The 27,350-nt window shown below is 35.6% G+C and overlaps 1 long non-coding RNA gene across 3 annotated transcripts; it reads left to right on the forward strand.

Moving 5' to 3' along the window:
• Nucleotides 1-1,742: 1,742 nt before the first annotated feature.
• On the forward strand, nucleotides 1,743-26,987 carry LOC120243910. Of its 3 annotated transcripts, XR_005531432.1 has the most exons (7): nucleotides 1,743-1,805; nucleotides 5,698-5,797; nucleotides 15,492-15,575; nucleotides 17,058-17,137; nucleotides 22,200-22,306; nucleotides 24,559-24,592; nucleotides 26,085-26,987. It is a non-coding gene; the product is annotated as an uncharacterized LOC120243910 (long non-coding RNA). The 3 variants fall into 3 exon arrangements; XR_005531433.1 differs by lacking the exon at nucleotides 22,200-22,306; XR_005531431.1 differs by lacking the exons at nucleotides 22,200-22,306; nucleotides 24,559-24,592; nucleotides 26,085-26,987 and having other exon boundaries at nucleotides 17,058-17,372.
• Nucleotides 26,988-27,350: the final 363 nt, after the last annotated feature.

Raw genomic sequence — 27,350 nt, forward strand, 5'->3', positions numbered from 1 at the left:
TAATTTTATTTTGAGAGGGAGTGAGAACAAGCAGGGGAGGATCAGACAGATGGGGGGCACAGAGGGTCTGAAGCAGGCTCTGCACTGATGGCAGAGAGATAATGTGGAGCTCGATTTCACAAACCGTGAGATCATGACCTGAGCAAAAATTGGACACTCAACCAAGTGAGCCACCCAGGCTCCCCTAACCAGACCTTCTTTTAACATTCACTTCATTTGGTCATATGGTTCCTATTTATTTTTTCTTTTTAGTTGAATGCTACTGGTTCAATTATGCTAAGAAAAAGGGAACTAAACCTACTCTTAGTTGGCTTCAACCTACTCTAATTATTTCAGGTTAACAATTTTATCAGATTTTAGATTTGAATTTTAAATTCATGGGGCACCTGGGTGGCTAAGTCCGTTAAACATCTGACTTTGGCTCAGGTCATGATCTCGCAGTTTGTTGAGTTTGAGCCCCACATCGGGCTCTGTGCTGGCATCTCAGAGCCTGCAGCCTGCTTTGGATTTTGTGTCTCCCTCTCCCTCTTTGCCCTTCCTCTACTTGTGCTCTGTCTCTGTCTTCTCAAAAATAAATAAATGTAAAAAAAAATTAAATTCAGGATTGGATTTCTAAACTGTCTGCAATGTACTTTTTAAAAATATTTTTTAAGTGCTAAAAATGCCCTTGAAGACTCTTTATACAATATCACTAAGTACACAGCTTATATTTTATGGCATCAAATTTGAAATTTGCATGTTTTCTCTAATATCCTGAGGATTGATGAAAACTTGGATTCTATAAACAAAATAATTTTGGAAGCAAATTTAAAAAGGTTCTGGAAACAAAGTTAAATCGAAGTTTCAACCCTTTCAACAACAAAAAAAGTTGTACTATAGTCCATTTTACTACTCTTTTATATATCTTTGCTTTTCAAATGAATGACAAATTATTTACACAGTAGAAAAGGAAAACTCGAACATAGAGTTAGATTACTCACTCAAAGGATGCACAGAAGCTTCCCCTCTTGAATTGTAACTTCAAGTTATTTACCTTTAGTCTTTTTTCCCCTCTGATAAGTCAATAGTCATTTTCAATACACTTCTTGTAGATTTTTGGAACTGGTTATTTTTGAAGCTCAATCATTTATGTAATGAACTTCAAAAACTATACGTTCAGTAAGAAAATTAAGTACAATAGTCTATTTTTAATCATGAAGACAATACTAATTATAATTCTCCAGATAAACATATATAATTATAGTAATTACAATTCAACAATAACTCACTGGTACTTACTATTATAAACTCATAAACTATTATTCAGTACCCTATAAAATTCAAAATCTAATTGAAAGTGCTAGTTTAGCATAATTCCCACAAGCCATCATTCTTTAATATTCTGGAATGAATGAGGTTTTGGTTGAGCTATTAATTGATACTGACAAGCAATAACCACTGGAATGAAACTGCAATTATGAGTGGCAATTAATCACATTTGCTGTCATCTCTGGTGTCAAACAAAATTCAATAATATTCTAAATACTTTTAAAAAGTTTGGACCTTTTATGTTTCAATTCGCTTAATGAAAACCAAAAGTAGTTTCCTGGGATAATCAAATGATACCTAAAGTGTATTTATGTAAAATATGAATATTGTATTTTTTTAGTTTAAAAAGGTTTTGCTTTTCTTCTAAAATTATTTTCATTATAAATCTGTGTTTTTGCCAACCTGCATTATCTCAGCACATCTTTTTGACTCATAGATCACCTTTGGACATGGCAGAAATTGCACATGTAGAGAAACTCTTGGGAGCAGGAACTTTGGTAAGTAAGCGTCATTAGGACTTGAGATAATTTGAGAGGGATCTTCTTTTAGAAGTTTCAATTGATCAATGTCTCTTTGAATGGGGACAAGGAGGCAGCAGGATTTAGTTCCCTTTCCCTCATTATTTCTAATGAACAGGAAAACTAATGATGTTCCTTCCTTCCAATCTAAGGCATCCATATGCTGGCATCACTCACTCCAACTTAGTCTGTTCAAACGTCACTGGAGGGCTCCTTATGGCACCAACACTATGACCTTAGGACTAAAATAGCAATGTATTTGTTGTAAACCAAGCAAGGTCACCTAGTAGATGATCACTTCAAGGGCAGTACTAACAACAAAAGATCCAATCCCAGATAAATAGAGCACTTTGGGCAAAGTGGAGGTTGTGACCTCCATAGGCAGGTATCTGTCTACCAGATTTTCAAGCAGATAACACAGGCTGACTTAAATATTCATGAATCCCAATTTTTGTTTGGTTAGTGAGACATGTCTACAAAGAAAAAGTCTTGTTTCATTTTACATGCTTACAGTTTGTGGCAAGTTTAATGTACTGAGATAGTTAATCCTCAATAAACTAAGAAAAGAAATAAAGCATCTGTTCACTCTAAGCTCCAAATCTGAAGAATGTTTTCTGGAAGGGTCTTCCATAAAGCTGAAAATGCCAGCAACTTAAAAATAAAAAAGGATTTATGTGCTATAATTAAAAACTTGAATAGATGGAGCAAAGTTACTTATTTAGAAATATTTCTAAATGCATAGCATTTATGTATGTTTCAAGGAATGTTGTTAAAATGAAGGGACTTACTAGCAAGGAGACACTTAAAGAAGAACATTATACTAATTGCCTGCACTTATTAATAATGTAAACTTGGGGCACCTGCATGGCTCAGTCGCTTGAACATCCGACTTCGGCTCAGGACATGACCTCACAGTTCATGGGTTTGAGCCTCGCATCAGACTCCGTGTTGACAGCTCAGAGCCTGGAGCCTGTCTTCAGATTCTGTGTCTCACTCTTTCTCTGACCCTCCCCTCCTCATTCTGTCTCTCTGTCTCAAAAAAAAAAAAAAAAAAAAAAAATTTTAATGTAAACAGAATGACCTTCATTTTAATTATTCTGTTTTTTCCCTTTACTTCTGTTTCTACTAATTGCATTTATGGTCATTATTGACTTGCAACAATAGTAAGAGGTAGTGGTCAAGACTTAGAGCCCATGCTGTGTGAGAGCTGTATCGATATAATATGACCTTTTCTTCCTTGTTATTTATGGTTCTGACACAGCTAGGTTATGGCATCTTTCGTTTCTTTCAAGAGTTATTGAAGTTATACTCTGATTTTGTATTCTTCTCTTTCTCTTCATCCATTTCTCCTGTTGTTTTCATAATTATAATTTTATAAAATTTCCAGTGTCTATAAAATTTCAAATTACTCAGTTAACAGGTCAATTATTTCCAGCTGTCTGAAGTTGTATGTTTTGGCTAACTCATGTTGGCAGATATACTACAAAAATAACCTGCTTAAATTCAGAAGTGCAGCAGGAATAGTCCTGAAATTCTTATGGTTGATTAGAATTGCTGTTTGCTCTTGATCCTTGAAAATTTCAGGTTAAAAAATTTTGTTGTATGCAACTTTTGTATCTGAAGTGAACCCTAATCCAAGTACATGTTCAGAGGTCATATGCTTCTGGAAGAAACTTTGCAGGAAATCTCTGTGTGAGGTGCTCTGGGTAAGATCCAAGTGAAATTTCTCTTCTTTCCCAGTTAAGTACCAATCAGGTCTTTGTCTGCCTGTTGCCCTTCAATCAGGAACATTTAGAATAGACTATCCTATTTGCTCTCTCCAGACTTATCAAATGTCTGGATGCCAAAAGTGATATTTAATAAAGAAAGGTAAAGGAAATCCTGTTCCTACATGGCCTGAGCTCCAGTATTGTGTCAAATTACATGACTGGAAAGGTGCAGTGCACATCCGAACAACATGAGATTCTCCCACTGTAGAATCACCAATACAGAATTATATGTTCATGTTAATGCAGAGCAATTACACAGCAGCTACAAGAAATATTATGCAAAGAATTCTTCTGTGTTTTCTGTTGAAGCTCCTATCTGCTGTTATTTAATGCCCCTGCAAAAGTCTCCTTTCCCCACTATGCATTTTTTTTTAAGCAGTGTGATATCTAGGAGAAATGAAGAAATAGAAATCTTCCTTTCACCAGAATGAGAATTATATAACTTAACAGTTTCCAAAGTAGTTTTAAAAGAAAGTATTGTGGAAGATGTTATTATATATGAAAAGTGAAAGTCTACACCTGTGAAAATTAAATTTGTTTAACAATTGAACCAAGATTCAAAATTAAACAGGTTTCTTTTTAACTGCAGGATGTCCTCAAGACTTTGATTTGTTAACGTGTACTGTGAGTACCTTAGAGGGAGATTTAACAGCCACATTTCCCAACTCACTGAAAGATATAACCCTTGTTTTCAAAATGCTATTAAAATCTTTCCACATAGTTAAAGAACTAAAGAAAAATCTAAAGAACATGGTTTTGAATACCAGGATAACATTTTTTGCATTCCTTTGGACTTAACTGCTAAGAAGCACAAAGCTACCACTCAATCAGAGTATCCATAATACCTCATTAGTTAATATAATTCTTCTATCACATTAAAAAGTATAACACTGTTATCATTATCCACTACAAAATCTTGGAAGCAATAAAGTCTAAATGAATGAAACTTTAAAACCACAGTATTATTGAAAACACTGCAAAAAACATGCATAGTGATGGCAGTTTTCAAAAATCAGTTTGCTCATCACTGTCACTATCATTTCACTATATTTACAATACGAAACTTCAAGAATGATCCCTTTATTCAAGTAATACACAGAGTTTAATACACCCTTGAGATAGCCTTGGATTACCAAAACCAAATAAAAATTCCATGCATAATAAAAGACAACTCCTATATTTAAATCAAAGGATTACATTCATTTGAACACTATTTGAAAAATAATCAAGTATTATTATCTACAGTCTTACAGATTAATTCTATTTCTTATTTTTTTAGGTTGTAAAATACAGTTTCCTAATCACCAAAGCCACTGTCTTAATATCAGCCACACTCTTCAGTCTCAAAAAAAAAAAAAAAAAAAAAAAAAATCAGACCTTATTCCGTGGAAGGGAACATCATTCCCTTTTAATTCAGCTTCTTTGCAAGTACTCTTTCAAATTTGTGTCCACATAAATCACCAAAGAGCTTGTTAAAAATGCAGATTCTATGAGTCATTTCCCAGAGATTCTGATCCAGTAAGACGGCATGAGTCCTGGAATCTCCATAGTTAATAAGTATTCAAGTGATTCAGATAGTGGATGCTGGTCCAATATTCAAAAATTGCTTTTGAAGAGCATGTTGCCATGAGAGACCAGTATTAGTTGTACTTAAACTCAATTTCCTTCTAACTCCTAGATGGCATAGCCACTAGCACTACTTGAAAAGAACTTAAAGGTCACTCAGGACTTCAGCAAAGAAATGCCCACCCTTCCCTGCTTCATAAGCCCTTCTAACTCCCATTCCATCCATGCTTAAGCAGCACACTTTGTTCAACCTGGACATGTTGGTTCAAGACTCAGCAATGCTTTTGACTAGTTATAGGGGCCAATTAGCAAACCCCATAACTTTACTAAACCTTATATTATTAAAATTGTAGATTAGATTACATTATTTGGTTTCAAGTTTTGTGAAATCAGGAAACCTTCATTTTTCTTTTTCATTTTCTGTCCATATTATTTTATCTAAGCCATATGTTTTCTAAATGAACTTTAAGGGCTGTTTTTCTAATAAATGAGTTGTCTTTTTCAAAATGCAACACATTGCCTCCATTTTCTTTCAGAGATAAGACATTAAAAAATGTTAAAATTCCAGAGCACTGTGACTTTATCTGGAACTCCATATTACTCCTCTTGACCCCAGCTGGATTCATGAATGACTTGGTAAATCCATTGAGCCAGACAAAAAGGTTTACATTCTTAAACAACAACAACAACAACAACACACCAACAACAAAAGTGATTGAATGCATTGAGAGTCCCCCCACCATACTTTTTATTGAACTGGCAAAATAATTGAATGTACGTGCAACCTCATAGTTCGTAAAAGATGTAGACTGAATATAAAAGTCCCATGAAAGTGACATCAGCAAATAGGTTTGATTTTTCCTTTCTGAGGATAAAATTTGAATACACACTCTTCTTGGTCTCTAGTCAAGCCTGTGATTTCTGTTTATGTGGAACAGAAAAGTACATAATGCTCATTTGTTTTGGGTGAGTTAAAGAAAGCATCACATGCCCTTTGTCTTCTACACCATCTATCAAGGAAAAACAACAAAGATCTGTAGCCCGTGGGATAGAGTGTTGTCCATGATCACCTTGATAATCAGTGCAGGGCTATGGCTACAACATAGGTTTTTCTGCTCCTCTGCTCTCCCCTCTAAACAAAAGAAAACAAAACAACCCAACAAACAAAACAGGGGCTGCCTTGTGTCCTACCGAGTATTGGTTTGTTCTGGATAGCCAAGATATAATGGCTCTCTGTTTTACTGAAACTCTCAAAAGCAAACAATTCAGATATTAAATAATATATAACAAATCTAAAATTTCAGTCAGGTAGAGTAACTTCCATTCTGTAGCCAAGTATGTTATTACTTTGCATTAATGTGATATAGTTTTAGTTGAGAAGGTAAAAATACCCATAACTTTTTATGAAAAAAGGTGAAATTCTTGGCAAGGAAGAATACTTGTCAAAAAATATTCATAATTCATAAGAGTATACAAAATAAGTTGTTTAAAACATTTTTGATCACATAATCCATCTGCAAACTTACTTCACAATTTACTCTGGTATATTACTTTGAATAGAAAAAAAAAAAAGAGGGAAAAATCCCCAGTTGTATGTGTTGTATAGATAGCAAGCTTATACCGCCAGTAATTATGGAAGTAGTATTGGGTATTATTCTGTAACACAGAGTGATCCACATTTTATAGCCAAATGGCTTATTTTAAGGGATGAGCTCTGGAATTACAGACATGCAGAACTGAACACTGGCCTAACCCAAGGGCACATTTCCTCATTTCTCTAAGTGTTTCACCCCCCTAAAGCTTCACCTGTGAAACTAGCACAATATTACCTAGAGGTACCTTGTACACAGTAAGGAGTAAATCAGTTTTTCCACAAGAGAACAATGACTCCTAAGGGGCATCCTGAAGGGAAGCATACTTATCTTACCCACTCCTCGTTGTAACTGCAGAATAGGAAAATGTCTCAACTAGGGGCATCATTCACAAGTGACAATGAGGATGGACAGTCCACTCACTGTTTCTGCAATGCTTTGTTGAATATTCCCTCACTGTCTTCTCTCCAGACTTTAATAAAGCAGTTAGATTCTTGAGTTTAAATATGTTGATCACAATAAAACCACTTTTATTGAAATAAAGAAAAGTTTTAAAGACTGGGATTTATTTTAAAAATTCTAAAAAGACCTCCTTTGGCTATTTTAATCTCCCTGTGGCATCCTCTTATTACATTTCATACTTCCTTTGCAAGCCTGACAATAATTATTTCTGAAAAATTATGCATTCTCAGTATTGTGAACTATAGATAGATAAATTTATAAGTAGAGCTTTTTCACTTTAAAGATTTTTAAGTGCTTTGTTCAGTTCCTATAAGAGTATTTAGCCTCTTCCATTATATTTGTGCTAAATTTTAAGCATCATGATTAAACCAGTATTCTTTTAATCTAACCTGAGTAGGTGAATACTCCATAATTATGATTTAAAATATATTCTAGATAATGTAACTGAATCCTTTCTTATAAACAGATTTTTCTTGTCAATACTTGTCCCTCAGATGACCAATGAGAATGTAAAAGCTTTCTTGTGTTATAATTATAAAAAGGGTGATTTACAAATAATCGGTATTTAGCCTTGATCCCTTCCACACTGTCCCTGAGATCCATGGAATCCAGGAGATTCCATCCTGTTGAAATACTTCGTATTTGACTGATATCAATAGCTGGAGAATGGCTCAAGATGCATTCAAAGAGTCTGATATCTCATTATCGTCATGGAGTCATTGTGCATGGTGGTATAATCAAAATCCATTCAGACTCAGATGATTATTCAATACACTTTCGAAGGATTCCTTTCTCCTTTCATCCTTAGTACATTCTCCAAGGAAATAGGATGTATCAACACACCATATGGAAAGTGGAATCAGTCAGAGCACCAAGTTGTATCTTCTATCCTATGCTATTTCATAATATGACATGTTCAAGTTCTTTTCTGATGAACGCTGTAACTCCTAATATAGATTTGGCAATAGCACTTGCTTCTTCCCCTTTCATAGTCATCCCTGTCATTGCTATTAGCTTATTTTTATGTCTGAATAAAAGCCTGTGTTTCTTCCTGAAATGCAGCTTTTTTATAACAGTGTATAAAAGTAAAATGTAAGCAAAAAGATGAAATAGCTCCAGATGTGGTAATTCAGTGACAAGTAGTTCAGCTATACACGGGTAAGAGAAAAAAGCCCATAAAAGATTGAATTTTTAGTTTATCCTAGAAACATACTATAGTGGAAACAACAGGGACTTTGCAGTTCTTTCTCAGCTTATGACTCATTGTGTGACTTGGGGGTGGGGGAGAGTTAGTTCTGCAATTAGAGAGATAAGAACATTCACTCCATGACACTACAGTAAAATTTATGTGAGATAACGTGTGTAAAAGTCCCAGAGCACAGTGCCAATGCACAAATCTTAAGTGCACTACATTCAGTAGTTGTCTTGTTCTTATGCCTTGTATACCCCCTAATTCTTTCCTGAGATTTCTCAGATAGATTGAATGTAAACTGCAAATTTGAAAACTAAAGCTTTTATGTAGGTCTTTTATGCACTGTCATGGTATAGTTCAGCTAGGTGAAATATGTCTATATACAAATGTGAGTGTGTATATCACACAGCATGTTATTTATTATCATGTCACCTATTTTAAGGTAGAAGACTCAGAAAACAGGCCCCATGCTTCCTACCTTATGTTACCTTGTCCATACGATGTGTGTAACTATTTAATAAAAGTTGTATGATGAGTTGCATGATATTTTCTATGGTGACTAAATGGTGAGACATGTAAAGAAATATCATGAAATAACACAAGGAATTAGCTCAGTTGACTAAAGGTACTAAGTACCTTATAAGTAATTCAAAAGATAATTTCACTAGCAGTATAGCTTTATACTTTGATGAGGAGGAAACAGAGGATAGACTTAAGGTAATGTTTAGGGAAATAAACAAAAAATTCTGTATGAAAGATTTGCTAAAAGCTTTATGGATTAGCAACGAGAATCAAGTGTGAAATCTAAATTTCTAAAGTATATATTCTCACTACATACACTCATTTTCTTCACACCAGCCTTATAATTGAAAGGGAGGGAAAAGAACAAAACTAAGGGTGTGTATATTAAGGAGGCAGACAGTAGGCAGATTATTTCCATATTATTGGTTTCTGAGAGTACTGGCTTGGAAACAATCCTTAGTGTTACCTTGGTCTGTTATTTAGTCTTCTAATTCTTGATTCATCCAGCTACTATTTATTGAGCAATCCTTCAGTGAGTTGGCAGCAGGCCAGGGGCTTCTCTGTGTGAAGATATTGTCTTTCTTCCCAATCACTCCTAGAGACTCATTATGGACAGGGGGCCATGTTCAAATTATTTAACAACTTGTACAATGTGGTAAATAATAACTCAGAAAGGATATTTCTTAAGCATTTACTACATGTTAAGAAAGCTACTAAATCTATCTATCTATCTATCTATATTTCCCTTAACCATCACAATGTAAGTACTACTCTTATTCCCATTTCAAACTGAGATTTAGAAATATCACTTGCTCAAAGTCATATTATTTGCAGGTAGAAGGGCCAGAATTAGAATCTAGGCCAGTGACAATCAGAGGTCATGCTCCTAATAAACAGATCGCATGGAAGAAAATCCGCACTAACGTGAGTCATGGTACAGATTTTGCCTGATGGATACCCTTATTTTTTGACATTTTTCCTGCACAGTTGTTGACTAAATGTACCATATAATTATGCCTCTCATATCTGTCCTTTTACCTTCTTTTCAATCACTAGGAAAAGTGATTGCAAAATTTGTTTTCTGAATTTCAGAACTGCATCAGCTTAAGTGTTCAGAAAAAATGCTTTGATGATTAAGAGCCTCATATCCATAGTTATAGTTCCAAAATTATAAGTTTAAATTGGGCCCAAGAAAAGGATCTGGTTTATATTACTAAGAAAAAATAAGCCATGACAGGGAATTAGAGCAATTTAGGACTAAGAAAGATGTAAGCCTTTGTTGTGTCCAGCCTTATCACTTTACAGATGAGGATGGAAGGCACAAAGCGTCCTTGATTATTTCTACGTCCCACTGTTAGCAGAGCTGGAAGTATAATGTAGACATTAGGATTCTATGTCTTCTCTCAGAGGTACAAAAATAAAAGCAAAAATTGACCAGTACTCAAGGGCTCCCTAAATCTAAAGTCTGCCACTAAATGGCTGTGTTATCTTGGGGTAGTCATTAATGCTTTCTGGGTCTCAAGTTCACTAGTGTGAAAAGAAAGTTTTCTTATTTTTTGTAATTTTTTTTTACTTTGTTTCAAACTCTAACATTATCCTGAGTTTCACTACAGCATGGTCAACTTGGTTATGTCAGACAGATACTGTTATTATCCACTCATGTTTCAGCCTACCGCCATTCTAATTCTGAATGCAAATACTACCTTCATTTGTCCTTTCGATATGGATAGATTTTACGCTAAGATTTACGTTTTGTTTTGGGTTTGGTTATCCTGGAAGCCTTTAAAATATATCTACTGGGGTAGCTTGAAAATTCTTCTCTGTATAGTAATTAAAATTTTAATAATGATCATCAATAAATATTTGATGATATGTTTTGGTCACATTATCAGGGATAAAATAGTACACCCCTGAAGATATTTAACAACACATTCCAGTAAAAAAAAACCTTGACAACGATTGCTTTTAAAGTAGAAGAAATGAAGATAAAGGTGGCCAGTGGGGAAATTCAAGAACTTGATGCACATTTTAAAAACAACAAAATGTGACATACCATATATAAAAACCAAAAGAAATTATCTTGCCTAGATATATAGGCCATTTTAATATACTTTGCCATTTTAACTGGCTTTCCCCTCAAAAAACTTATTTCAGTATTGGTTTATTAGTCTCCTTATAGAAGGCTAAAGCCAATTAGAATAAGTTGACCTAGAAACACATTCCAAACTCCACTAAAACATAACTTTGGTTTTGAAGAATTTTTTTTATCACAGTTGGACTGTTTATAATACTGGTCTCAAGGTGGAAAGAGTGTTAGTAATGATAATAATGAGCAACACACACTTATACTGTGTTTACTATGTGATACTGTTCTAAAATATACATAAACACATTAAATTTCATTTTGTACAATTATTTTACCTGTGTATCTGCTTTATAATAATCTTACAGAGTAGTTTACAAGTTTTAAAAAAGCCATCTTTGTATTCTGAATAAGTGGTTTTGTTTATTTTCATTAAAATTGATTGTAGGTTGTACATTTCTGGGTTTCTTAAATGTTATGAATAGATCTTTGTCTAAACTGTTGTGCTTGCTATGTACCCTAGAATCTATTAATGTAAGTACTATAAAGGGGAAATAGGCAATCATGTATTCAAGGAATCATCAGTATAAACAAAACAAGAACATTCACAATGGAGATTTGAAGATGTGAAAGTCTTTCAAGGTCATCCAGTTAGGGGTAAAGTCAGATACAGTTTTCCTTGCTTCCAGTACTGAGAATTTTCCACTACAAAAAAAACCCATATAGCTACAAACTCCTGCAGCAAATAGCAATAAAGGTAAGTTATAAGAAGAAAAAAGAGCCTCTTATAATAAGTCTTTAAAACCTTAGGACATGACAGAAATGTTCCATAGTCTATCTAAAATACTGGGGAAAAGAGTAATTTCAAATGAAATAGCAAAGTTTTAATATAAGGAGGAAGCTCGGGGACTTAAGAACCCTTCTCCAGTGTCCCTTCTAGTGTGTTCCCAGACCTGCACATGGCACAGGCACAGAACTACTCCTCATATATCTGCTTTAGTCTGGTCTTAGTAGGGCCCCTGTTAGCTCATACGGCGTTTTGAATGACTTTAGGAAAAGAAACCCTCAGGATGGTTGAATTAGAAAAAGACACCTCATCTGGGAGATCTGCACCCCTCAGGAACAAGATGACTTTGTGCCAAGAAAAACGTTCCCTCCTCCAGGAGAATGCAGGTGTCCCCAGAGCATACTGCACAAAGAGCCAGCAAATGGCTCTTCTTCATCTCTTTCTGCTTTTTTCTGGCAGGGCACTTCTGTGCAACACACAAACTATACAACTCTATGCGGTGATCTTGTTTTTGGATCTGCAGTCTCATGAATTCCTCTGGAGATTAGAAGGAAACGTCATGGATATAGAGCCCTCCACCGAGCACCTATTAACACTTAAGTTGCCTTCTCTCTAGTCTGCGAATGTGTTTTTCTACCTCTTGTTCAAAGGCAACATCTCCACCAATGCCTTCTACCTTATCTCCTCCTAACTCAAATAGCATATTTTTGCTTATTTATCTTCACCTTCTTTTGTATGCTGACTCCTTTCCTGTTTGTAATTATTCTAGCTAGCTGATCACCAAAACTCTCCTTTTCCTCCTGGGCACAAACATGGGTCACATTTCCCAGCCTTCCTTAAGGTTAGGGATGCTTTACTACTAAGATCTGGTGAATGAGCAGATGGGTGAAAACAAACAAGCTACATGTGGACACAGCCTACAACACTTCTTGTACGCCCACCATGTTCTCCATCCTTTCTCAAGTAAAGAAGATCAGTAGAGGTCTGTAAGCCTTGGGAGATAGTACAATCATGACATCAAAGAAACCTGGGTCCCTAAATAACTATAGAATGGCCCACTCATGCCAACCTTTACTGGACTATAACGGAAGTGAATATGTTTTTTGGGTTAATTAACTGAAATCCGGCAGGTGTTTTTTACAGTAAAAAACTGTAAGCCCACTACACCACCAAAGCCCACTACAAAATATGCCACTTTCCAACATTTGCCAGACTCTACTGAGGAATGAGACAATCACTAGAGGCAACCATCCTTTATGTGGTATAGGAAATTCAATGACATTCTGCATTTTCACTCTACTCTCAAAGACATCAAGCCTTCAGAATAATGACGAGTAACTCCAGCTTATGCAAACTTGTGAGAATATCATGCAGTTTCTTCCGTTTCATGCTGATATTGTAGAATTGACTCAGCTTTTTGAGTCTGACATACCTTTTCTATGATTGTAAACGGGCACATGGAGTTTGGTTGATCTTAGTCATACCACCACAAGCTAGTCTTGAAAGAAAAGTAAGTTTCCAGAGACTTACTGCATTTTAGATCACAAAATCCAATATGTATGCTTTAAACTCTATGACTTTCCCTCCAAGTACTCAGGCTGTCATTTAAAGGATACGAAACACAGTTAATTTTTTTAAAGATGTATACACCACACAAAATTACCTCATTATCTGAGATTAACTTGCATAGTCCATTATTTTTTCTCCCACTCCCTTAGTAGATAGTAATGCATAGAGATGACAAGGATGTTTACTTCTGAGATTAGAACCACCTGTTATAATTAATTTTGAGTTGGTGGTAAGATAAGTGGATTCAAAACAAAGTTGAAAATGGAAGTAAATGCCACTAATCATCAAAGACCAAAGTAGAAATTGAGACCCAAAGACCAAAAGTCTTAAAAAATATTATGGGTAATATATCAATTTGCAAGATAGGTCTGGCACAGCTGTTCATCAGAGCAAAAATTAAGAGCATAGAGCATTTTTGAAGTCTTTTTTCCTTGTAACAACTTTTGTTTTAGAATAGCCTAATACAAACACTCAAGAGGAAACTGAAATTATGAGATCTTAACAGTAGTAACATTTGAGGCTAAAATTAGGTTAGGAGAAAGGGGCAAGTTTCTGTAAGGTTTTTACATCACACAGATTCATATTCTCTCGCTATATAAAATACTCACTGATTGACACGTAGGTCAACTGTGAGGTCAATAAATCCATTTGGACACCAGACCACCTGATGCTGAGGAAAAGAACCTCAGGGATAAGATGGCATCACGGGCAGGGAGAGAAGCTGGCTTCCACCTTCCAGTGACAACCCCACAGCTAAGTACAGAAGTATGCTTGTTATATATAGTTAAGTCACTTCTGCCATTGTCCCTGGGGATATAGCTAAGAATAGAACATAGCAAGGGAAAGGGGTAATTATTTGCTAATATGAAGGAATTATCTATCAGTGATTTTATGGTTCACTCCTAAATGGCAGGGCAGCATCTTAAATATGCCACACTGAGTGAAAAGCATGGAGTTATTTGTGACTTTAAGACAGCGGGGTGTAGTAGAAAGACTGTGTTCTGAAGGTCAGGGTTGGATTTGGTCTATCTCTCCTAAGATGAGCATTCTCAGAAGGCCATTAAGCAGGTTATGAACTTCTTTGATTCTGTTTCCTTTTATGGAAAATAGGGATTCTAATATCTGCCTCACAACCTTGTGAGATACACACATAAACACAGACACACACGATGCTGGTTTTAACTATTAAAAAAACTACACAGATAACAAACATCAATAATTCATGCAATATAGTCCTCTAAGTATTTACTGAGAGGCTTATGTGATCTCGGTATTAAGTTAGAAACTGTAAGTGATTCTAAGAAGTTGTTGGACCTTGGTCTCAAGGAGATTACAATTATTTGCAGAGTCAAGATATACTCAGGAAGCAATAAATATTAATACAAAATCATACGTTATTAAGAGTGAATGTCAGTTTTAGGTGATGAATAATACAAATGAGAGGTAGGCCTTGAACTGGGGGGAAAATATTCCTGAACAGGAGATACTAAATATTAGTTAAGAAGCAGAAGACAAAAAAGGAGCCCATTCAAGTTAAGGACTTTGAAATTTACTTTAATCCTAGAAATTTAGTTGGATAGGTTTTGCTGCATGTGACAGAAACCCAAAGTAAAAGTAATTTCTTATTTCAGCCAGAAACATACCCCTTTCTCTCTCTCTCCCTTCCTCCTTCCCTCTGTCTCTCTCTCTCTTTCTCTCTGCCCACTACTTCCCTCACCTCTTCCTCAAACATCTGAATAGACAATGTAAGACTGATATGACACCTTCTCAGAGTCAGATTTCAGGTTCTTTCTGTCTTCGTGAGTCTACTCCCATGGCCAAAGCTGCTAGAACTGCCATCATATATCTGCATTATAGGCAGCAGGAAGGAGGGGAGTTGGGAACAGGGCCCACTTTACCTCTTTTAAGAAGACATTCTAGATATGAACTATATTTCTATTCACTTCTCATTTTCAGAACTCAGTCCTGTGGCCATACTGAGACACAGAGCTTCTGGAAACGGGATTCTAAGCATTTATTAGAGAAAAAAGAATGGGCATGGGTGGCAGAGTTGGGGGTTGGGTAGAGAGTAGGGATGGTGAGTCTCTGGTAGGCTTGTTTCTGTTTTCCTTTTCTTTTTCTAGTCATAAAGCTAACACATGCCCCCAGAAGAGAGTGGGCAGAGAAAAGCAGATCTGCACTCCCCTTCTGGTGCTCTCGCTAACAAGGTAAGGTTGGTCATTCTCTCTCCACTTCCTTCATCAGCTATAAAATGAAAGAGAGATCTCTTAACTAATCTGAAACTCTAATTTTGTCATGGGTAAAATCAGACTGACGGAGCTGGACCCAGCGACTTTACAAAATGGGAAATATTTAAGAGTTTAACACTTAAACGATTAGGTTAGGCCACAGAACTAGAAAAAGGTTTATAGTCTCAGAGTCATGAAGGAAGGAGTTTCCTTCTGCAGTGATTTTGGTCCTGGTACACAGAGCCAATGGAAATTCTCATTTAGAGGTTGTTGATTTGATGCTTCATGAGTCTCGGCAAGCACAACATTTCATGCAGCAAAGTCTGTTGGATCCATTTCTTTTTGGCAGGCAGCCTGAGGAGAGCAGGGAAAGAAGTTAGAGAACCTTAACTCCTGTCCTGGGTTGGTCACTCACTCTTCTGGGACTTGCAGCCACTCACTTAACTTCTTTGGATCTCAGTTTCACTAAATGAAAAATTTTTGTAGGTATCCCAATCAAATAATGTAAAGACCCAGAGATCTCTATCCCTCCTATACAGTCATTTGACAAAGATGTTAATGTGCAGATGTACCTGTTAAGTTATCTATGTGGAAAATAAAGTTACCACCAAATAATCAGGTGAAACATGTGGCTGCTTCCCATGTGGAAGGTTCCAGGAATAGTAGCAGCAGCAGCAAAAGCAGCGTGGCATATGGGGCAGAGCAACTCTGTATGGCTTTGGGAAGACCAGGGATGTGCAGCAGTGGTATGATTGAGCCAATATAGCTAAGAGACCCTACACTCTGAGCTAGTGAAGGATCGTTTCCAGTAGCCCATGTGTCCAGTTTACTGAGGCTGAGTAACAGAATCCAGAATGTGATGCTAAATGCTGGGTAGTGGCCAGGGGCCATGGTGGGCATGGGGGAAGGAACATGATGAATGAGTATGTATTTTGACCTTGAAGAGGTTTGGCTCAATGCAGAAATAATGGTGAAATGACATTTGTATTCTGGTGCTAAGAATGCTGCATACTCCTCCAGGTTGGTGTTTTGAGAAGATGCTTAATGGTACCACAGAGGGAAATGTGGGTGGCAGGAAAAGTTTAAGGTCAAAAAAAAAAATTATAGCAGTGATGTGGAAAGAGATGCTCTATATTAAGCAAGAATTTAACATTGTAAATTGGTGGTACATTTGGATGCTAGAATTATATGAGAGCTGAATCAGAACTCCTTCTTCAATCAATTTGTGTAGTGAAAGATTAACTTTAACCCAAAGAGAGGTCTGGCCATTGCTCTTCGCTAGTAGGAGGAGATCTGTGGGCCCTGGGAATATCCTGCCTGATAAGAGTGTCTTTGTTTGCCTGTGGGCTTTGATCACCAGACTGTCTAGCAACAAAAAATGTGATGGGGCTTAGAAACCATCATATCAGTTTTGACCTCTGGAGGAACTAGAAACTGAAAGTTATTATCTCTAATTTCCAGGACGGGTTGAAACTAGAGATCAGCCACGTGGACACTATGTGATTGAGCCCCAATAGAAACTCTGGACACCAAAGGCTACAGTAAGCTTACCTGGTTGACAATACTCTGAGTTATTGAGTCTCAAAGTTGAGTCAACGTTGAGTCAATATTGAATGAGTCTCCCAGCATCACAGCTGGGATAAAGCAATGCCCTCCATTACTACAAAGGAGAAGATGAGAGTGCTTTGACACATCCCTGGCTTTGCTAAGTGTCTCTTCCTTTTGGTGGTTTTAATTTGTATCCTCTTACTATAATAAAACTGTAATTTAACTGCAGCATTTTTTGACTTATAAATCATTCTAGTGAATTGCTGAACTTGGGGTAGTCTGCAGGGAATCCAAATTTGCAGCCAGCTGGTTTGGATAAAGTGAGGATGGTGCTAAAGATTTCTGAATTTGTGGCTGTGTCTGATGTGAGAGCAGTCTTGCGGAGGGCTGTGTGAGGGCTGTGCCCTCAGACTTGCTGTTTGCCAAACTCATTGCAATTGGTGTCAGACGTTTTCTGTCAGTTTGGTAATCTGGGACCTGTACTTTTAACCTTGGTTTGAATAATTCTGGGTACCCCTTCCTCTTTCGGGAAAAGGTAAATCTCCTTCCTCTTTTGGGTTTGCTGGAATCTTCCGATCAACACTGTTAGTTGGCCATTCAAAATCCATTGTCCTTTTCTTGATTTTTTTTCATCTTGTATCTCCTCGGGAAAACATAGCAACACTGAGTAACTACTATATCCTATGGAGAACCTTTTCTTGATATTTTTAAGAGCAGCCAATGTACTTATTGAGGCCAGGTACTGGATTAAAGTTGGTCAAAGTCAATCGTGAAAATTCTGTTTTCTCCTATCCCTTAAATATATGAGTTTCCATGTGACCCAGTTCTGACCACTGAGCCCTAAAAAGATTTCTGCTGGGGCTGCATGTATTCTGGGAAAGTTTCTGCCTTCCTGATAATAGGATGCAATATAGCTTTTCACTTGTTGTTGGTTTGTCTGCCTTGAATGTGATATAATGCCTGGGGGGGGGGTGGACCATAAGTTTATATAAACCTATAAGATTAGGAGAATTGGCTTGAGCCTGGAGCACTAATGATATTTTTGAGCCGCTGCATTACCTTTCAGCTACGTATTTCAGGACTCCTGGCTATATATGAAAAATAAACTTGTATTTGTTTACAGCCTGCATGTATATATCTGCTTCTCTGCTGTTTGTAGCCAAATGCACTTGTAATATATACAAGCTCCCAGAAAAAGAAGAGGTGATGCACCATGTCCAAAGTCATAGATGCACCAAGACTGTGCCCTGTTCTCCTAAATCCCATGCCAACATCTTCCTCAGTACTCCTTTTTTCTCCTGTTTTGTCTCTTATCTTATGAGGGATAATGAGCTTAATATTCTATATACTGCTCTGTATAGTTAATGAAATAACCTTCTAGTTAGAAAAAGTTAAAGTTAGATAAAGCTCAATGTTCCATTACTAGACTCTTAAAACAATAAATTGAATAATCAATTTGCTTTTCTTGTAATTTATATTTTCTTATTTGTGTGTGTGTGTGTGAGAGAGAGAGAGAGAGAGAGACAGAGACAGAGAGAGAGAGAGAGAAGGGGGGAGAGGGCCAGCGAGGGTGGGAGAAAGGGAGAGAGGGAGAAAGGGAGGATGCTAAGCAGGCCCCATGTTCAGAGCAGAGCCCAACATAGGGCTCTATTTCACAACCCTGGGATTGTGACCGCAGCCATGATCAAGGGTTGGATCCTCAACCAAATGAGCCACCCAGGCACTCCTATTTTCTTATCTTTTTAATACATTGTTTTTTCTTGACTTTTACCAATTCCCATCTCATATCCCCAGTGATGTCATATGTGGTGCATAACCATGTCATATCCATCCATATTAAAAGTACTTTATCCCATCCACCAAAGCATTAATATTTTTAAAGAACGTCAAAAAGTTTTTAATCTGATCTTAGCTGACTGAAAGCATCTGTATAGTCCGCATTTCAAAATAAATTTATTTCTTGTTTGGTTTAAAATAAATATTAAATTCATTGCTTTTCTAAGTAATTATTAAGTAGACTTCTTCAAACATGTTTATTTACAAAAACCAGTACCCCCGTCCTAGAGGATAAATTCATAAATAAAAATTTCTCTCTGTTATTGACCCAGCTGAGGGCATAATTAGTATATATTTGCCTTCCAAAATGTCTGAACTAAATAACTAATAAATCAATCACGTCTGAGTCTTTCTAATCTCTTAATATTAATGTTTAATTAGGAAACCTCCTATGAGACTATTTCTAGTGAGAAAATATGTTTTCACAATGAGAACTTTAAGCTCCCTCTTCAAACTGTTCTAGTCTGGAGTATTTTTTTAAATGTAGAGTGTAAAATTAACACAGTATACATGTAAAGAATGTCACTCTCAGTTTTAGAATCAACCTGACTTTCTTTCTTTTAATCTCACAAAACAAAAAGCCTTAATACCAAATCATACACAGATCTCTAGAATACTAGAGTACTGAGAATACTCTGTCTATCCTATATAACCCATGCATTTTAAAAACAAGAGAGAGAAGCAGAATTCCACTTTGCAGAGTTGATTTTCCATCAACATCCTGGTCACATCTCTGAGAATATAGTATGTTTATACAAGTAGACCAGTGATTACTAGAGTCATTTCACATACTATTCTATTCCTTTGTAAAAGCATTCTGCTGAATTTATATCTCATTTTATGGCATAAAAACAAGTAAAGGCTTCTAAGTCACTATATATAGTTTGGTCCATAAGGAAGAAACGGTGCCAGTGCTTTTCCCTTCTTCCAAATATGGAGATTTTCAGGTGGAAAAGATAGACCCTGACTTGGCCACATTTAACAGAACAAGCATACAGCAAAACCACCATCTGGGTTCCCCATCACAGTTCTATGTTTTGTAAGATACCTCACAGCAGAATCACTTCTTATGGCTTATTTTAAATCTTTAAACTTATCTTATAAAAGAAAATTGAATACAACTGAGTTACATTGTTGAAAACACAAAGAGAATACAGATAAATTATGAAAGGGCATAAACTTTCCTCTTTTTATCAGAGCAGGCAGAAAAATTATCTTACATCATTTATACAAGATAACAAATGAAATATATTTGTCTCAAATTTTAAAGGGATATAGAGACAAATGTAAAGATTTCAGTAAAAGCATTACAAGACAGCTAACAGTTTGATTTATTTGAACCTTAGTTCAGAAGAATTTATAAAAAATATTTCATGTGTCTTCAAAATATCCTTCCAAGTTCAGTGTCGGTATTAGTATTGCCATTAAGAAAATGGAGCTCAAGTAGCTTCTTCTGGGACATCAGTCAGCAAACATCAGATTAAAGACCCAAAACCTTGTGTGTGACCTCTAAACCCAATTTCATTTCCACTAGATGATTTGTCTTTCAAGGTAATAGGTCATATTAAAGAGATTGACCACTATGGAAATTCAAAGCATAGGTTAATTAGGAATAGCAAGTTACATGATTATGCCTTATGGAGCTACTACTAGAAGTTTGGTGAGCTGGGAGACATTCATAGACGATGATATAATCATCACATGTGAAAAACTAATAGGCCTTCAATAAATGTGCAGAACTATTGCCAATAGAAAAATCTATGTGTAGGGATAAAAAGGAAGTAGATAACAGAAGTGATTTCTAAATAGTTCAGGCTTTTCCAAACATCAAAACTAAGGTATCCAGATTACTCTAAAAACACCTGAGTTACTTCAAACCATCATCTACTTCACAATAGTTTAAATCCTTAGTGAGGCATTTTCAAATACCTCTAGGAAAGAGGTGGACCAGAAAAAAAAGCCACCCACAATACGTTTGCAACCTCAGGTTACCGAAAAAGAGTTTTTAGTTCTCATCTGATAATTACTTACATATAACTTTGTTGCTATAAAATAAATTAGTATTTAGAGATAAGGAGGAGAATAGAAATACAACATGAGTTGAGCAAGCACTAGCCATCTTAAATCAAAATAACTCAGAAAAGCTAAAGAGTCTATCCTTTTGATCATATAATCAGAGTAAAATCAGAAAAGGGAATACAGTTTTTTTTTTTCTACCTTAAAGAGAGAAATGCAGGGTAAGAATGCAAAATGAACAGCCTATTTGAAAACCAAGGCCTCAGAATTTATTCTTTAGTAAAAAAGCATATGCATGAAGAGTTTATTTTAAAAGTAACAACAAGCCATTAATTAAAAAATGCTACCATTTGGAAAGAACAAATAATTTTCAGAATTTTACTCAAACAAAGCATAACTAATGCTTTTATTTGGGGTTATTTTAATGACTGATTTGCATGTGCCAAGACTGAAAAGTGATCATTTCAATGATTTCATATTAATATCCAAGACCAAGGTTGGTAACCTTGTTTGAATGAAATCACTCCATATTCCCAATATCTCTGCTTTCTCTTCCTCAAGGTTTGAGAGAGAAAATAATTTAATTTTTTTCAGAAATAGATGTAATGAGGAGCAAAATAAAATCTAAAAGTCGATGTAATGGTACTTTAGAAACAATAGACATGTGAGGTAAAACACACCTCTCCACCAAAGACAGCCAAAGGCATAAAGACAATAAAACCACAAAAACTAGACAGGTTAGCTTAACACCAATTGGCATCTCTACAATGTAACAGAAAGTCAGCATCTGATATTTGACATAATTTAGATTAAAAAGGCATGATCCATAGTTTTAATACTCAAAAGGAAACCAATGAGCATTAGCATAATTAACAGAAAGAATGTTCAGGCACCAAGCAAGGAGCCTAGAGCAGCACCTCTAAAACATTAATGGGCATATGAACTATCCAGAGATTTTGTTAAAATATGGATTCTGACTCAATTGGTCTGAGGTGAGGCCTGAAATGTTTGTGCCTCTAACAAGCTTCCAAGAGAGAAAGATGCTGCTGGTTTGGAAACCGTTTTGAGTAGCGAGGCACTAGTACATGGAGTATGAACAAGTGCAGGTGCTTTTTTGGTCCATGAGTTGAATGAGTGAATCCAGGACTGAGGCAATCTGGGAAACTTCCGGCCTTAATAGCTCTCTTACTGTTATCATCCAAGGTTGACTGGACCACCAGTAGATAAGAATAAAGTCAGCAGGATCCTCTTGGAAACAGGAAAGATGACTAGTGTTCTGCCAAACCCAGGACTGGGTAAATGACCCTTCTGTAAGTGCTTTAGACTCCTTTGTTTCAGTGGATTCAACTTGTTCCTAACAAGTAAAATCTGAGTGATAGTCCATATGTCCTTTCTCCTTTAAGGAATAGAGTTGTCTTTTAACAGTTGGAAGAGGGGAAATTCATGATTAATTCAAATATGATCCAAGGTTTGGAAAATAGAAGAATTAGAGGATTTCCAAAAAACTGTTTGAATTGAATTAATTTAAAATTATATCTGATGATTTATTTTTATTAGTATTTTGTGTAAACCTAATTATATTATCTTTGCTTCAGCTTACCTTCTGATCACCTCAAAAATAAAGTTGTAAAAAACAGAAAGAAGGCTGTTTTCGGTTAACTATGAATACAGTTATATGAGAAAAGAATGGATATAGTTCTGCAAGTGATTTCACTACAAGTCAGTTTCTGCATGTTTATATGACCTACAGTTTATGCTATAATGTCAAGGAATAATCAGCACTAAACTCCTGTCTTTTCACAAACTATATCAGTACCATAAACTGTATCAGGTTGAGGCTTAAAATACATCTCTTTGTTTAAAGAGGGCAACCTATATTTGCAAAGTAATGTATTGTTGTGGTTTATTTGAGATTATGAATAATTTTTGTCTAACCTTTGCTTGAAGTGTATACCTGCACTTTTCTGGAAAATTACAAATATTTGCATATTTGGAACTTTTTTTTGTCCTTGGAGGTCTCATTTGTCTGCTTTGCATTACAGTACAAAGATTTTTTTTTCATTGATAAAGCTAACTTTAGTCTAATCTAAATCTTTTTAAATAGAGAAAGGAATGACTATACTCTACTTAAGCTCTTTTCAAAAATTCCAATCATGTTTATACTACTGGGGAAAGAATAGCGGCTGCCATAATTTATGTGAGCTTAAGGAGATTAACCTACTTTTGTTACTCTTATTGGACTGCTTTCATTTGTCATTAATTTTTAGCAGTGTCTTTAACAATTAAACAACAACAACATCCAAACAGCATATTTATCTTTTTACCATTTTTACATTAACAATTATATATATATATACACATATATACACATGCATCTATATATGTATAGATATAATTAATATGTTACTTTTAGAATATTTTAATAATAATAAGGCAATAATTTGGAGTATAAGAAACATTTATCACATAGATTTTAAGGTACAATTAGGCCTGAGGAATAAACTATTTTTTCTTTAGACTAGTATCAGTTGTATTATCTATTGGTGTTCTAGAAGCAGGTATAGATTTTTCATGAAAGTGAAGAAACCTCAGCTAAATGTTTTTAAGAAGTCCCTGCTAAAAATCTCTTTAGTGTCATATTTAGTTCAGCAGTTTCTGTGATTTACATGTTCTAAAATACTATTCGGGTTATACAAGGATGAACTGAATTTATTTTCTTTTTTCATTTTTTCATGTTGGTGAGCATAGCAAACCTAGTTTGGAGAATAATCAAAGCTGCCTTCTGTGAACAGTGTGATAAGATCACTGCTCCACCCAGGGGGACTTAAGGCGAAGGTGTTCGCTAATGTTAGTCTTAGGCAGTCAGCTCTGTTAGAAGCAAAGGACAGACAGCACTTACAAACACCAAAGTGATACCCTTCCTATATTCTCACCAATGCTGCAGGTTTTAGGTTGTCAACCATTCTACTATTTGCAAGACTTTCAAAATACATATGTATGTTTTCACAACAAATATATATTTACACACATATATACACAACACACACATATATCCATACATGTGGATATACACACTTTAAAAACATACACATCTATGTGTGTATATATACTCATGCATACATTTGTGTGTTTACTCAGCTACACCAGGTCTTTTTGTTCACAGTTTTTAAATCTTTTGTTAGTTCTCAAGTATCCAGATATAGTATAAATCTTAGTATATCTGAGTTAATATGACATGGATCAGAGGAAGCATTTGCAATGGCAAGAAACTGGGAGCATAGCTGACTTCAGAACAAGCATCTAGGAATTCAAAGAAAAGGTTTGGAAAGGGATATCAATTGCTAGAGATCATGGATTTTGAGTTACTTTAGACCACCAATAGGAACAGAAGCAGTGAAACAGCTTAGATGGGTGGCACGAAATGGTCAGAAAGGTCTTGAGGTGGAATTGCAATTTGCTGATGCTTGATAATGAAGTGTGGGAGGGGGCCTGGAGAGGGAAGGAAGAAACAGAACTAGTGTTTTGGCTTTAACCACTTGGTGAATCTGTGTTCTATTTACAGAAATAGGGGCAGGGTGATTGAAGGAAGAATATATGTAAGTAACTATCATCTCTTTAGATTTTAAGTCCCTTTTTGATTGTGTCCCTTCCTACTATATCTTTATTCAATTCTCTCAGAGACAGATAGCAAATATAGATATTAAAATTTTTCCCAATCTTCTTGATTATTACATCAACCTTCAGTTATCTGCATCAGGGATCTGGGTCTTTTTTGGGGGCTTAAAAACCTAAGTTTGGCAATAAGGAGGCAGATCAAATTTACCTTCCAATACATGGTGTTGGAGTGTAGAGGTAAAAGGGCAGCAAAAATATTCCTTTTTTTTTTTTCTTTTTTTGTGGCAACTTTACTGTGTCACTTTCTAGTTCCTTAGTTCTTGTGTTAGGGTGGCAGGGAGGAGGGGCCTGGGTGTACTTGGTTCCTAAAGGAACCTTAACTCTCCTGGAGTTCTTCTGGGGACAAATCCTACATAAAAGGGACCAGAGACATTTTGTTTTTCTTGTACATTTTCCTTTCTCTTTTCTCTATTCTTAACACACAAACACATCCTTGTCTCTAAAACAGAATTGCTTTCTTGAAGGCTGAAGGCATGGGGAAGCCGGAAGGGAAGGGTATTCAAATACAATGTGGAAGACTTTATAAAGCAATGATGAATAACATATGTGTGTATGTTTGTGTGTGTGCATGTGTTTCTTTTTGCACACTTATTACTTTAGGACAAAAAAATGTTTTTCAATCTGCTTACAAAAAGAAATGATGTCTTTTTAAAAGACAAATATCTCAGTTGATTTGATGTCATTTAAGAATATTTTGATTATTACTATGTCACTCTTTGCCTCTTATCCCCTTTCTCTCTCTCCTTTCTTCCCTTATTTCTCTCTTTCCTATTATCTTTCTTCCTCCTTTTCTCTTCCCTTCCTCCTCCTTCTTTCCTTCCTTCTTTCCTCCCTCCCTCTCTCCTACCCTTTCTTTCTTTGTTTCTTTGGTTCTTCCTTTCCTTTCTTTCTGACATTTTAGAAACTGTGTATCTGGAAAGAATTGTGATATCTAATTATAATACTGTTATATTGAATGAAGACATTTTTGAAACTAGACTTTTTGAACTTCTGTATTACTTAAATTCAAAATACACTTTGACTTACAATGTCTTTTAATACTGTATTCTATATAAAAATAAAAGTTGTTTAATAGAAGTGACATAAACAGCATATTTTTAATATAGAAGAAAAAGTACCTAACCTAATTTCTGTAAAAATGTAATTTTTGCCAACCATTTATTCCTGAGAAGTAACACAGTATTGGTTAAATTAAGGGATGACAAGGGATGGCTCTCCTACATATCCCTATGTTATTTATACATTTTGTTTTTGCCTTCTTCCCAGACTAAACAAATTCAAAAGATAGAGCCACTTCTTTCTATAACTGAGCCAATAAAACGTTCTAGCACTAAATTAATTCAGTCAACTGACCAAACTCAATTTTCTCTGAAATCTCCCTTCCTCTAATGTTTTCCTGAAATTACACTGCAGGTCGGATGTCACAGCTCTGAAGACCAGACGGCCATGATTTTTCCATAGTGGGCTGCTGCACTAGCTAGGGTATAAACTAGAGAACTCAAGGAAGACCATTTTCATCAAATCCCTAGAGATATACAGAATTCAACTTGTGCAGCTGTGCTCTGTGGCCTTACAAATTCATCCCTACCATAAATGGAACAACAACAAGAAATAACTATAATTCTGATTTCCTGTTCAGACTCTTTCTACCCTCTAGCTACTTATTCTAGGAGAATACGATAATCCCCCCCTTTTTTTTCCTTTGTTTCTTTGATGATGTGGGCAATAGGACCTATGATAAAATAGCACAGTTTTGTGAAAGGTCATGTCCTTGGAGTCAGACTTGGGTTTGAACCTGGCTCTGCCAGTTGCTACCTGTGTAATCACAAGTATCTATGTTCCTCTGAGTTTCTCCTTCTGTAAAATGAGTATAAAAAACCTTCTCATTAGAACCATTGTAGGTGTTAAGTGTATATAATGCCTAACACACAATATCATAAACCCTTAGTAAATACTGATTTCCTCCTCCCACACATTTGCCAGTCTAGATTTGATTACTAAAACTGTAGGAAAATGAAACACTAATAATAGGTCACAAATTACCCCAAGATCACCCAATTTAACTGTAGCTGTGTCCCCAAAATTTAAATATTGACACACACATATATTTTCTCTTTGTGTCTGTGGTCATAGATGACTTCACAGAAATACTAGCGTTCTTAGGGTAATTCATGAGTCAGCTCAGTTACTGTCTTGGGGTCTCTCTTTGAACCATTCCCTGTAAGATTCATTCTACTTATATCTTCTCAATTTAGAGCAAGATGTTTAATTTTACTATAGTTTATAAAGGTTTTTTAAATTAAATGTATAACTATATAAGTATTTCCAAACAATATACTTAATATCTAAAAACAAAAAAAAAATACTGAATAAATGCCTTCCTATTCTCTAATCGTCTAAAATTTCATTATCTTACTCTCTTTCCTCCAAGAACATAATTTCTATTTGAAAAAGAGCCCTAAACATACATATTTTACATGTAAGCATTAACATACACTGAGTATGAGTGTTATTTTTATTTTCCCTTTTTTCTAAAAAGGAAGATAAGTAAATGAATGAGAAATGTATGTGTGTTTGTATGTATAGGTGAGAACACTGTAAATTAAGAAAACATATAAAAGTGTGAACAAAGAACCATGCTTTACTTGATGTGAAATAATACACATAAAAAATTATCCT

This window comes from Hyaena hyaena, unplaced genomic scaffold (assembly GCF_003009895.1).
Source record: "Hyaena hyaena isolate Hyena2069 unplaced genomic scaffold, ASM300989v1 scaffold_363, whole genome shotgun sequence".
Classification (NCBI taxonomy): Eukaryota; Metazoa; Chordata; class Mammalia; order Carnivora; family Hyaenidae; genus Hyaena; species Hyaena hyaena.